The sequence below is a fragment of the Amphiprion ocellaris genome, chromosome 16, assembly GCF_022539595.1.
Source record: "Amphiprion ocellaris isolate individual 3 ecotype Okinawa chromosome 16, ASM2253959v1, whole genome shotgun sequence".
NCBI lineage: Eukaryota > Metazoa > Chordata > Actinopteri > Pomacentridae > Amphiprion > Amphiprion ocellaris.
The window spans coordinates 24,157,791-24,171,881 of record NC_072781.1 but is presented as its reverse complement, the minus strand read 5'-3'; positions in this window follow the sequence as shown (position 1 = coordinate 24,171,881).

Here is a 14,091-nt window from a genome sequence, read left to right as displayed (position 1 = left end):
TTGTCAGCAGCATACTTTACATATACAAATGCAGGCATATCAACAGCACCAGGTAAACAGATGACAAAACTGCTGAAGACTCAGCTGCGTGGATACACTTTAATCCGAGCAATGAGAAGTGGTGTGCCGTGTGTGCAGTTTTATATGAATGTGAGCAAAACTCACCTGAATGCTCTAAGTACAGGCGGCCGTTTGTGAAAGCCAGAGAGCGTGTGTTCAACATACCGCAGCTAACGTGTGTAGTTCAGTCGCCGCGAGAAAGCAGTTTTAACCGCAGTTTAATAAGCTGCGTAAGTATGAGTGTTGAGGAGCCGCCGCCGTGCTTCCGTACTTCTGTAAGTTACGTTGCTGGTGTCAGTGTGCGCGCGCGCTAACGGAAATATGCTCCGGTCCGGTGCGTCCCGCGCTAATATGCTATGGATGCTCCGGTGTGTGTATGCAGACGGAACTACCGAGATATTCCCTGTAAGCGAGACCCGGAAATCATCAAAGTATTAAAGAACATTCAGCCTCAGTCGAAAAATTAACCGCTCTTATTTTAAAAAAAAAAAAAAAAAAAAGTGTACCTTTAGTACAATCACACTGACTTCTTAAATACAAAACACATTCATAGTTTAAGGTAATAGTTCACTACCACTTATCATTAAATACGTTTGATGCATATATACATGTAGCACTGCAGTGAACTATAACAGTAAATGATCAGCGTGTACTCACCAGATTAGCACAGCCAATGCAAAAATCAATGGCGGTCAGTGCCGTCAAGGTGGACGCAGTCTGAGCAGATTCGGAAAGTCTCACGCCACAGCGAGATTCACCGCTTTAGCCTATGCTTTCACTTCAAAAACTCGTCCCACGCAGTCCCACAATGAATTTCCTTGCTGAAATAAATGTCCTTCTTCGATTTTAATGTAGTAACGACACCAGTTAGCCCAGGAGTGGCGATCTTTCCTCCTCCGAAGCGAGCTGAGAAAACATGGCGGATTTCTCCTGCTCGGTCAAGGAGAAGCACGTACTTACGTCCGTGACGTCACATATGGGATTTATTGTGAAAAGTGAGAAAACTAACAAAAATGAATTAAAACGCTAAAGTACTGTAAACTTAAAATTTAAAACGAGTACATATAACCCAGAAATATAGAGGTGAATTAACTTTTTTATTTTTTTTTGAGTGATTACAACTCTATTTTTTTTTAGCAAGCTTAAACTGTTCAGTCTTACAGTGCATGTATATGAGATCAACTCAAAATAAAAAGTTGTACATGTGATAATGAGGAATATGTCTCTGCAACTATGTTTCATCTGTTTGTACTCGTTTATGGACTAGAACACAGCTCTAGTAATGCTGTGGATATCAGACTTTGACTGACACACATAAATAGTTGTGAACTAAACTTTACATTCACTCAGCCATTTCTACCTCAACTAAGCAATTTTGGTAGTCATCCACAAGCTTCTGGCAAGTATCTGGTTGTACGTTTAACCATTCCTCTTCATAGAGTTGGTGCAGTTTAACTAAATCTGTTGGCTTTCTAACACAAACCCATTTTTTTCTTCTTTCCTTTAGCACAGTACACGGGTTCTTGATTGAGGTTAAGTCTGCACTTTTGGGAGACCAATCTAAAACCTTAATTTTATCTTGATTTAGACATTCCTTTACGTCTTTGTCTTGTTGGAAGATCCAACAGCATCCAAGACCCAACTTTCTGGCTGATGATTTTAGTTTTTCCAGAAGAATGTGGAGATAATCTTCCTACTTTTTCATTATTTCATTTACTTTGTGTAAAGCTCCAGCTCCAGTGGCAGCAAAACAGCCCCAGATCATAATACTATCACCACTATGCTTGATGATAGGTTTTTTTTGTCCTTGGGATTTAACACCTCACATTTTCTCCTCCAAACGTGTCATTTGTTATACTAACAAACAACTGTGACTTTCTTGACTTGTTCAAGTCAGTAATTTGCTTTTTCAGATCTGTGCTGAGTTTGTCAGACTTCTCCATTGTAGATTTTCTGACTGAGACTAATGAGTCTATCAAAGGGTTCTTATTTAAAAGGCTCAGAGGAGTCCACTGCAAGAAGTTAATTGTAATCAGTCATGGGAACTTAAGAGGCCACTAAGAAAATTTGATTAATAAATTAAAAGTTAATTGATTAATAAATCTATGAAAGAAACAAAACACACGATTGTGTTTTTGTGATATAGAAGCATGTGTTTCAATGATTCCACCAGAGACAATTAAAGATAATAGGAGTCATTGGAAACTCTAGACTGCCATGATATACATGGTCTTTACCAGTGTTTGGAAATTTTTGTTTATGGCTCTATGTGATGCATCTTATTGCTCCCAGTCCATATAAAGATAAAAAACAAACAAACAAACAAACAAAAAAACATAAAATATCTTAGTAAAACCACCAGAACAACCTCAATGTGCCTTTCCACTGTTTCTTCAAGTCTCTGGAATTTAATTGTAATGATGAACACCTTTCTTCCAAAACATATTCCCTTATTTAATGATATAATGACTGTTGTAGAGAGCACTGTCGAATACATTGTCCAAATTCTCCCATAGGTGCTCAGTTAGATTGAAAACTTGTTACTGTGAAGACTATAGGATAAGACTTATAGTATGTTTTACCAACTTTCAGTGACCCCTTGCACCTTTTAGATTGGGACAGTGTCATTCTGGAAGAAACAAGCTACTGGATCCCCTCACTGAGGTCATGGATTTAGTTTTATCCTTTAATTTGTCACACATCTGCATGTGATGCACAATCCCGGTCAGACCCTTTGCCTGGATCTTCCTCACATTCTGTGCTTTCATATGATAATGTTCCTTTGTGAACACTTGAACCTTGACCTCACTACATCAATTCTATTCGCCTTAATGACAAAAGCATAATCTGCTGATGCATGGCAACAACATGTCAAGACAGAGCGACTAGTTGGGCCAAGGCTTTCAAACTATTAAAATCTCTCATTTGATGCATAAGCACAAGCAGTCACAAATATCACTGTGTTTTGGGAATATGCTTGCAAATGGATGCAAATGATCTTCCGTATTAGTATTTGGCTTTGTGAAACTGTATGTTACTAAATCCAACAAGAAAATGTAATGTTTAGTCTCAGAATATAGATAAAGTCACACAACCACACTGTTTTGAGATAATATACAAGTTCCATTAGGAACCCTTATCTGCCAAAGAACCCTTTTTGAAAGAAAAAGCTATTTTGGGATCATTGAAGGCTGCATATAACCCTCAAATACTGAAATGTTTCCACATTTCAAATTATATTTTTTAATATCGAAGTATGTAGAGTCTGCATAATCTATTCAACTTTACTTGTGTTCTGCCTTAGTTGATAATTTTGCCATCACTTCATGTCATATAAAAGTTAACTGTATTGCCACTGTTACCTGGTAGCTCCCTCAAAAGTGAGATAGTATGTGTAGGTGTTGTAGGCTTTAGGTTAGAGACCACAGAGACAAGGGATGAGCTGAAGGGCAATTGTCAGCAAGATCCATCCATCCATTATCTATACACCGCTTAATCCTCACTAGGGTTGCGGGGGGGGCTGGAGTCTATCCCAGCTGACTCAGGTGAAGGCAGGGGACACCCTAGACAGGTCGCCAGTCTGTCGCAGGGCTACATACAAAGACAAACAAGCACTCTCACATTCACACCTACGGACAATTTAGAGTAATCAATTAACCTCAGCATATTTTTGGACTGTGGGAGGAAGCTGGAGTACCCGGAGAAAACCCACGCATGCACAGGGAGAACATGCAAACTCCATGCAGAAAGATCCCGGGAAAGCCGGGATGCAAACCAGGGATCTTCTTGCTGCAAGGCGAAAGTGCTAACCACTACGCCACTGTGCAGCCCGTCAGCAAGATCTAATTTTTAATTTTAAATAGTTTTTTTGCATTTTTTATTTCCTATTTTATTTATTGTTAATTTGCAGTATATGTTGCCCAATGCAATGCTGCCATAAAGACTAGCGAACAGTATAGTGCATATACACTGATCAGCTGCAACATGCAAACTTTGTTTTTTTTCCCTCATCAATCTGCACATAATACAGCACAGTAACAAAGCAATCTAACTAGGCAAAACAATAAATACCTTTATTCAAATAAATGAGATAAATAGAAACATGCAGTTTACACAAGTATACACACCCTCTGCTGTTACACTCTCAATTGTGCAACAGTTCTCTATCTTTCTCTATCTAACATTGCTCAATGATTTTTACACCAACCTGCATAGGTTCTGGACAGAATCTCCAGAAAAAGGTTCTACCCAGTGCACTATAGAGAGGTTCTCTGTGGAATCGCTAATGACACGTTTCAAGTGACTGTTCATTGTGTTGTTGCCTGCTCCTTATCTGCATAAAGTTAAAGTCTCAGCTACTTAATGCAAATGAGGAGCGTTGAGCAGTGGAGAAGTCTGATATCTCACAAAAATTTCGTTAAACCTCAAAAGTAGCTGTTGTTAAATGAAAATAAGGGGGAATTCAGCTACTGTGCAGCGTATCTCTTATATCTGCGCTCAAATGTTTTCTAAAACACATTTTCCTGAACTGTTTTGTAAAAAGGGGGAACGTTTCCAAGCAAGCCGTCATGTTGGTTTGATGTCTGTACACGAGTGGTTTCCATGAGGGAAGTATAAGCCACATGAATGCCAGGACATAAAGTTTCTCAGCAGAACATTGTATTCTAACAAGATGGTCAGTGTTATTCATTTCTCCTGTCAGCGGTTTTAATGTTGTGACTGGTGAAATTAGAACCCTCTAAAAGAGTTTCAGATGGAACCTTTATGAAAAGTTCTGCCATGAAGCAAAAAGGGATTTTCTTTCTACAGGGACAAATTGAAGAGCCATGTATGGTTCCATTTAGCACCTTTATTATAGAAAAACAATCTCAACTCCCAACATCTGAGGCCCAGTCTTTCCTCCACTGCCTCAATTTTCAAAATGGGTATATCATCTCAAATGTTTGATGTGGATGATATTGGAATTTTAGTCTGAGCAGAGGCTTGTTTGTTTGATAGTTACTGCATACAACCCTATGCTTTGAAATCGCAGTACACAAAATCCCTTTCTCTTTTTTATTTGACTTCTGATAACCAGATAGGTCTGTGAGTGAACTGTAGATACAACATCTACGCTCCCTGAATGCTCATTTCTTAAAAGCAATAGTTTTTGTAGGAATGTCTGTGTGTGTCTAATATTTCAGTTTAAGATTCAGATTCAGATTCAGATTACTTGATTGTCATTCAGGCAAATTACATCAGAGATGTACTGCAGAACGAAATGACGATGCAGGGTCAGCAATAAAAAAACACACACACATAATTTAAAGAAAAACACCTGAGATAAAATAAAATAAGTTAGAAATAAATGCTGGTGCAGTAGTGCAGTGAATGATAATAAACAAGTGAAAAACAGTTGATATTTACAGTCCTCTGTTTAAAAGACAGATAGTGGGAAAGAAAATGTTCTGAAGGTAACAGTTTTACATCTTAGGCTGTGCTACCTCCTACTTGAAGGTAGGAGGGAAAACAGTCCACGGGCAGGGTGAATGGGGCCCTTGGTGGTCCTCAATGCCCTTGACAGGCAACGCTGTTCTGCCAAGTCCCGTACAGGTCGCAACGAAACCCTGATGATCGTCCCAGCAGCCCTCACCACTCTCTTCAGTGCCTTCCAGTAAGAGGCACTGCTGCTTTCATACCACAGAGAGATGCTGCTGGTTAGCACACTCTCTATGGTTCCTCTGTAGAAAGTGGTGAGGAATGATGTGCTCAGATGGGCTCTCTTTAGCCTTCGCAGGAAGGTCAGGTGCTGATGAGCCTTTCTGGCAATAGAGGAGGTGTGCAGAGACCACATGCACCCCCAGGAATTTGGTGTGCTGCACTATTTCTACTGCAGTGTCCATGAAGTAAATTGGGATGTGCACTGGCTGTTTCTTCCTGAAGTCAGTTACCAGTTCTTTGTTTTTTTTCTTTACATTCTGGATTAAATTGTTCCCGTTGCATCATTCCACAAAGGACTTCACCTACTCTCTGTAGTCCTCCTCCTCCTCACTTCGAATGAGACCCACCACTGTTGTGTCGTCCGCACAGTTTATGGTGTGGCTTGTGCTGAACTTTGCACAACAGCTGTGGGTCATCTGAGTGAAGGGAATTTTCAGAATTCATAATAAGTCTATGTACATGAGTGCGACAGTCTGACAGTGGATTTAGAAAGCTATAGGAATACTATTCAACATTAAGTCTCCAAATGGTTTTCTCTATTTCTCTGTGTGTAGCCCACATGTACTAACTCACCTAAGTAAGTCACATGATGTTACTGCATCTGCACCCTCATGCACACCAGCTCAAAAGCTTCAGAGCTTGAGGGTATTTGTGCAAACTGCAGGTAATCTGGAGCGTGGGAAGTGAAATAAACCAGACCTGTGAGTACAATTTTTCTCCTGTCCATTAGGGAAACAGTAGTAACTCATAATCCAACTTGTAAATTAAGAGTGAAATGTTGTGTCTCGTGTTGACAAGACCAAATAAAACTTACAAAAGGGAGAGAGAGAGAGAGAAAGAAAGTAATTTGGTGAGTGTCGTTGTTTCTCTGATGTCCGTGATGTGCAGGTGGAGAAGAAACGCCCGTTGACACTGACTTTCTTAATAAGAACTTTATTAAAAGAAAGAACAGTATCATACAGACAGGAGCTGTCTGGAAGGATGTGGCCCAATGATCCTCCTCGAACAAAGACCAACGGTCAGTTTTTATACCTTCTAGCAACGTATAAAATTACAGCATCTGGTTTACAACCCCACTAAAGAGTGACAACTCCTCAGACAAGACTCCCCTTCTGTGCATTCCTGAGGGTCAGAAATCAGCTATAGGTTAACAGTGGACCCCAAAGTCAACACAGCATAGGATTTCTGGAGCCTGAAAACACATCTTCAGTACTTACTACCATCTGTTAAAAGTTCACTCTATGGTCAACAACCACCAGAACCACCTGTTAGTTAAAAGTTCACTCTATGGTCAACAACCACCAGATCAGATACTTCATGAGCATCTGGGGGCTCTTGAAACACATTGTGAAAATTTGTTTGTATTATTTGATATTATATGAGAAATTGTTTTTGAGACGAGACTACTTTAAATTCAATTCAATTTCATTCATATTGCGCCAATTAGAATTCAGATTGTCTCAAGATGTTTTACAGAACCCATATGGCCTAAAAATGACTGTTAAGCTGAATTTATGCTCTGTTGTAACTGCACAAACTGAGGAAATTGCCCCGGTGCCCACAACTTTCAATTTCAGTGTTGACTATTCTCTGTAACTTCTTGAAATCAACAATCAGACTTTGACACCCACTTCACAACCTCGTTGCCCAGCTGAGTGAAGTTGGCAGGCAGTAGACAAGCTTTTACTTCTATTTCTCGCTCTTTTTTCTCTTTTGTTACAGAGCGTTTTGTCAGTTTTAATGTGAACAGCCAAGTGCAACACTATAATGTCTCAGAGGAGATACTTATCTAAAATGTGCGTTTTTTTTTCCTCCTTCTTCTTTCCGATATAGTGGTTGAACATGTATTTAGAACCAATCTGTCCCCCTCTAGGCCTGTCAAGCTTGGCTCATGGCACATATTCAGTTTACAGGGATAACAAGCAGATTTTTAAAGCACCCTTCTGATAATAATCAAGTTTTTCCTCATTTACATATCCATGTGGTGTTTTTCATGTGCTGGAAGACTCATCATGAGTAGCTAAAGCCATTGCTAAGCATTTGCACCTCGAGGCTGCAGCTGTTTTAAAAACACAAATTCAGATTTCTGGGATTTCATACTGTATCATTATTCCCTTTCAGGATGAGATTCCAGGTTAAACATATACAGCTGAATTACTCCAATACTATAACTTGCTGTCTTGTAGCACCGAGTAGTTTTACAGTGTTTGAGCTGAGTCTTAGGTGAACTGGTGTGTTTGAGCTGCAGAATACAGAACAGGAGAAAAAGGCAGGTACTTCATAGATCTGTGCATTCTAGAAGAAGCAACAATGATAAATAAATCAACATGTGGCTACATAAATTGTATTGTGATAAAAAAAAACTGTGATAGAAATAGTTAGTCTAGAATGTAGTATCTCTACTGTTGCAGTATTTCATTCAAATACAACGCTGTTTGGCTGAAGTGGAAAGATATGATCATGTTAACAGACATTTGCAAGATTCTGATGTCCAATAGAGGTCATTCACCTGATAGAATGGGGTTCATGTCTTTTTGTGGAACCATTATTTTTAGACTTACACTACACTACTGGAAATTATGCATTTAATGTCTCATTGTACCCTGAAATGAAAGCACAGAACAAATACATAAAATTAAGTTAAAAAAAAATCATTTTAGAAACCAAAATGTATTCTAAACTTTTGACTCATCAAACAAGTCACCTTTGGCAGATGTAACAGTTGAACACACTTGTGGCATTCTTTCCACAAGGGAAATGAAATATTCTTCAGAAAGTTCTTCCCAGCTCTGTTGCAGAAATTCTCATAAATGTGTAGCACTTGTAGGTTGCTTTGCTTTCACTCGTCTGTCCAGTTCATCCTAAACCAGCTCCATGGGGTTTAAGTCTGGCGACTGTGCTGAACACTCCATGCTTTCAAGCTTACCATCTTGTTGTTTTTTTTCCTAAGGTAGTTCTGGCATAGCTTAGACTTATGTGTTGGGTCATTATCTTGCTGTAGGATGAACCCCTGACCAACTAGAAACATACCAGAGGGTACTGCATGGTGCTGCAGAATGCTGTGGTAGCCATTTTGGTTCAGGGTTCCTCTCACTCTGTACAAGTCATTGACCCTGGATCCAGCAAAACAGCCCCAGACCATCACACTTCCTCCTCCATGTTTGACAGTTGATGTCACACACTGAGGAACCATCCTTTCTCCTATTCAATGGTGTACAAACATCCTGCACGATGAGCTACAGATTTCAAATTTTGATTCATCAGTCCATAATACCTTCTACCAGTCTTCAGTAGTCCACTGGTGGTGTTTCATGGCTCATGAAAGCCTCTTTTTCTTATTCTGATGTCATAGCAATGGCTTTCTTGCTGTAACTGAACCTGCAACTCCAAGTCTTGTCTTCACAGTTGAAACTGAGACTTTCTACTACGAGCACTATTAATCTGTGCTTGAAGCTGTTGTCCTGTGAGCCATCTATCACCAAGCTGTTGACTCTCAGAAATTTGTCTTATGAGTCTGTTGTGGCTTTGGGTCTTCAAGACCTCTTCCTGTCAGAGTTTCCCCCAGTTTGTGAGTGCCTGATGGTGAAGAAAACTGTACTCACAAACACCTTTACTTTTTTCACAATTTCTCTGTAGGAAAGACCTGCATTTTTAAGTGTTATGATGGTCTGTCTCTCTTCTAATGTTAATTGCCTTATCCTAGCCATTTTTATAGCAACACACTACTTTCTACAGTACAATATTGTTCAAATAATGCTCCCAAGGGTATGGTGCCATGGTGTGTTCTAACACTACTTTTATGCAGATGGAGGAGATTAGAAGTAATCAAGAAAGGTTGTGACACCTGTAGGATTTGGTAGCACCAACTTTCAAGGCTTGATCAACCTCCATTGCTGCAGAACAGTTGTTAAGTTGTTAACTCATTTCTATTTTCTGAGCAAGGCCTTTTTGTTCAAGCTGTTCATTGGACTTGAACTACTTGAATTTTTTAAAAAATGGAAAAATTGGAGCCTTCTACAATTTTTGACGGGTAGTGTACATTATTTTTTTTGCTTTCTGTTTGGTTAGCTTTATGAAGATTTCACAGTTTCAAGTCAAATGTGATCCTTTCGCCATGTTTTTTTTTCCATTTTCTGGAATACCAGGGTGAGAAATCTCATTCCTTAATGTATCATTGTTTGACTGTAACATAGTAAGAGCTGAAAAACAGTACAATAAATGGCAAAGACACAATGGTTAGAAAAGTGCTTCACAAAAAAAAAACATAGTCAGGGAAAACACAGATTTCCCTTAATATGTAATAGAGAATGCAGATTAGTTGTATAGGAATGTAATATTGTTAACCAATATCGCCATTTAATATACATTAAAATCTTGGTGCCAAAATTTAGATAGACTCAAACACAAATTTTTGTGAAAATGTCTTTGTTTATTTATAGTACTAGTCAAAACTTTGGACATACTCTCTCATTCAATTGAATGAGAAAATGTGTCCAAACTTTTGACTGGTAGTGTATATTTTACATATGTGTAATTAAAAGAGAACTTTTCAGTATTTCTCCCAACAATCAGACAACTGTTGAATATCAAATCTGATAATTGTGCAACTGATAATTGGTCAATCCCAATAATTAAAGTATGTTCTTTTGGGAAACATCTGTGTAAGCAATTACTTAATAAAAATCAGTAAAAATAACCATGAGCTTGTTCTTCTTATAGGTAGAGCATGGAATTTCACTCAGTCATTGCATCGCCAGCTACTCAGGAAAAATATCCATGCGAAGACCTTTTCCATTTTCAGCCATTTCCACTCTGGAATAGAGTGTCAAAAGAGTAACCACTAGCTTGTCTATTTCGGTTGTGTCCTTCTGGTGCTAGTGCTTCTCATGATATCTCTCTTGGGCTTGGATTCCCATCCAATTAAGCCTTGGGTGAAACAGCTACACCAGCCAATTCCACAGGTCACTGCCCCGGTGGAAGCCTGGTACACATGTAATAGAGGGATGGGATGAGATGGAACCTTGTTGTCTGTCAACAGAACAAGGTTGAGAAATCAGTAGTTCAACAAGCAAATACCACAGTGATGTAAGATTTAATCCTCTAGTGATCATATGTTCACATTTCCATCCTCGAATTACAAAGGTAGCTCTTAGGCGTTCATACAACATCATATGTCAGGTGTAATCGAAATCAGTGTTGCTGCAGCGAGAATTTCACATAGCTAAAGAAAATCATGGAAAGTATTTTAGGAAAAGTTTCCCTAATTGGATCTGTTCTTTTGACTCTTTGAGCCAAGCACAAGGTTGAACTTGGCAATGGCACTTTAAAACACCTGCCAAACAAAGCATTCATACAGAGGTCTGGACAGATACAGCAGGCAATAAATCCTCATTTACGTGATGGTCACTGAGGTGTGACAAGCTGGCTTCCACGAGAGGGAACTAGATCAAAGACTGGGCAGAGATGAAGACAGCAGGAAGATGATTCACCTCTGAGGGTAAGTTCTGTGCAGGCTTGACCTTCAAGTTCTGGCTCTAAGTTAACATTAATGAACTTAGGAATGAATTTTGGAGTAATCTTTGACTCTTGATCCTTTTGAAACTCCTGATCATTCTGAATCTTCATGCTGTGTCTCAAAGTGAATATTGAATTATGTCGGTTGGAGCTTTTTACTGCATCATCTTTTTACTGCATCATTTTAGTAATATGGTCACTACAATGCTTGTTTTATCCCCTTTTTGAGCTACTAATATTATCTCAGAGTCATAACCTCCACAGTGCAGGAGTTATTCATGAAACAGCTCTTCACTGTGAGGCACACCTTCCAAAAGAACTCGATATTATCCTCTCTGTCTTGAAAGAAGCTGTATTGGACAGCTGCAGGTAAAAAGTTACAAAGGCAGGCTTTTGGGAAAGCTGACAGGCTTCTAAATAAGAAACTCCTTCCCCAAAACATGCAAACTATAAATGCTTCTGAGGAGACCTTTCAGGCCAATTTACTGTTGTGCTGCGTCTAACTGATGGGGGTGTGATGTGGTTTCAAGAACTTCAGTGAAATGAAACTGCTTCTTCTTTGTACATGAATGATTGTGCAGATTAAGGACTTTCAACAGACAGCAGTCAGACATTGAAATAGAATGGTGAAAGATGTAAGCATTCAAAACGTACTCTGACTACACTGTGTTCACAATTGCTAGGCAAATTGTTTTACTCATGGTTCATTTTATTATTGAGCAAATATAAAACTGTTGTTTATCCAATATGTAATTGAACCTTGAACCTTAACAAAGGAAATGTTTTCTATCTTTCTCAGGGGAATAAGTAAGTGTGTACAGTCTTTAAAGTGCAGAATTATTATGCAACTAAATTACAAAAATATTGTTCTAACCCACTTCACAAAGTGTAGAATAAGTGTAACAAATAAAGGACAATTAAATAGCATTTTTTGGTCTTTTGCAAATATTTATTGGCCAATGCTGCCACCCTTCATTAGAAAAATTCTTGATCTGTTGATGATCAACTTTCACTGAAGCTGCAACCACAGCCTCCCAGATGCTTTTCAGAGCTGAAATATTATCCTTAACTGTTAATCTCACATTTGAGAAAATCCCACAAGTTTTTAATATGCATTTGAATCACGTACAGAAGAAAGGAGTGAAGGAAAGAAAGGTGAATTTGTGTTCAAAATAAGGCTGACGGCTGAACTTAACGTGTCTGGTTGGGGTTTGCTACATTGCGTGACCTAAATATGCAGCGGGCGGCAGGAATTGATGGGACTCAGAAACACCCCACAGTTTTATCATTTGTTCCTCATATGATTTCCAACTGATAAATCACAGTAATTTTGTAGTAGGATGGCAATCATGTGATCATCAGCGGGTAACTGACACAGTGTTCACATCATGGTTACAGCGACGCCGTGCCGGCAGCTATATCTGGCAATGGGAAATTCTCAACAAATCTGTGGATCCAGACTATAAGCCGCATCACTGCCAAAATCTAATCACTTGGTCCTTGTGTCATTTCTGACCTTCCCTGAAAATTTCATCCAAATCCGTTTGTCCATTTTTGAGTAATGTTGCTAACAGACAGACAGACAGACAGATTCACAGACAAACGTACGCCAATTGTCACATAACTCCATCATTCCTTGGCGGAGTAATTATGTTGTAGACAAAAAAAGTTAATCTTCAGTATTGATCAACAATGTAGAAAATAATACAAATAAATAAAAAAGCATCGAATGAGAGGATGTGTCTAAACTTTTGACTGGTAGTGTATCTAATATGATGTTTCCCTGACAAATGAAGTTCCCTAAACTCAAGATTGTATCAAGGTTTAAAAACAATATTTAAAGTTTAAAAATCTTTAAAGAGTATTTAACTAAATGACCTGGTGGTCTATTAAAGAGATTTAAAGGACATTGTGCATCTTTCATATTTTAACACATCGATTGAAATGCTTTGGCTGTATTGTTCAGTGCAGGGTGTGATGTGCACAGCTAAGCAATGTATGTATAGCTCAGTCAGCCTTCCTCTAGTTTTAAAATCAATGTTAACCAGGTGTTTTCAGCACATGGACACAATTAATCCTTTTCACTGTTCGTGTGTGCATTGTGAGCTCATAGAACAGAACTAAATGATTGATGAGTGAAGTTTTCTTACAAGTCTGCACTTTCCACAGATTTTTGAGGATTCTGGAAATGGGGGGGGGGGGGGGGGGGCACCTGTGTGTCCCTTTTAAGATCATTAGATGATTAGTCTGGCCTTATGTGAATGTGTTTCCATGGGGTTTTGTGGTGGGGGGTCAGTCTAATATAATCAAAGTCCAGGGAGTTGTGTAAGTTGACCTTTTGATGCCACATTTAGCTGCAGCAAATAGTGCTATTGATTAGGTATCAGGCTGCAGTCAGACCCAGATTTTTAGATGTGTGTGATAACTGCTCCTTGAAGACCTGCACAAACCACAGGAAGTCAGCTACAGATACTTGATTCCTGCAGGTTAACACGTGACACATATCACTCCATATGCAGCCACATTTTAGCTCTGCTGGAAATGTGTGAAAGGTGAACATTGGTGCTTAATTTGAATGAAGACAAGAAGTCCATTGTGGCTAATCAGTCTGCTGAGGTTCCTAATTACGCATGACTAGAAAATTGCACACTAAAAAGGCAAAGGCACCAGATCTCAATGTGTCATTCTGGGCCTACAGAGTCACTTAAATTAATGATGAATGGGGCTGATTATTGGTTTGTGCTAAAAGGACAGAGTAGCATCGATCGCTGTGTTCGCTGCAGGGTTGTGCGCCAAGCCCCGGAGACTTAGTTGTCA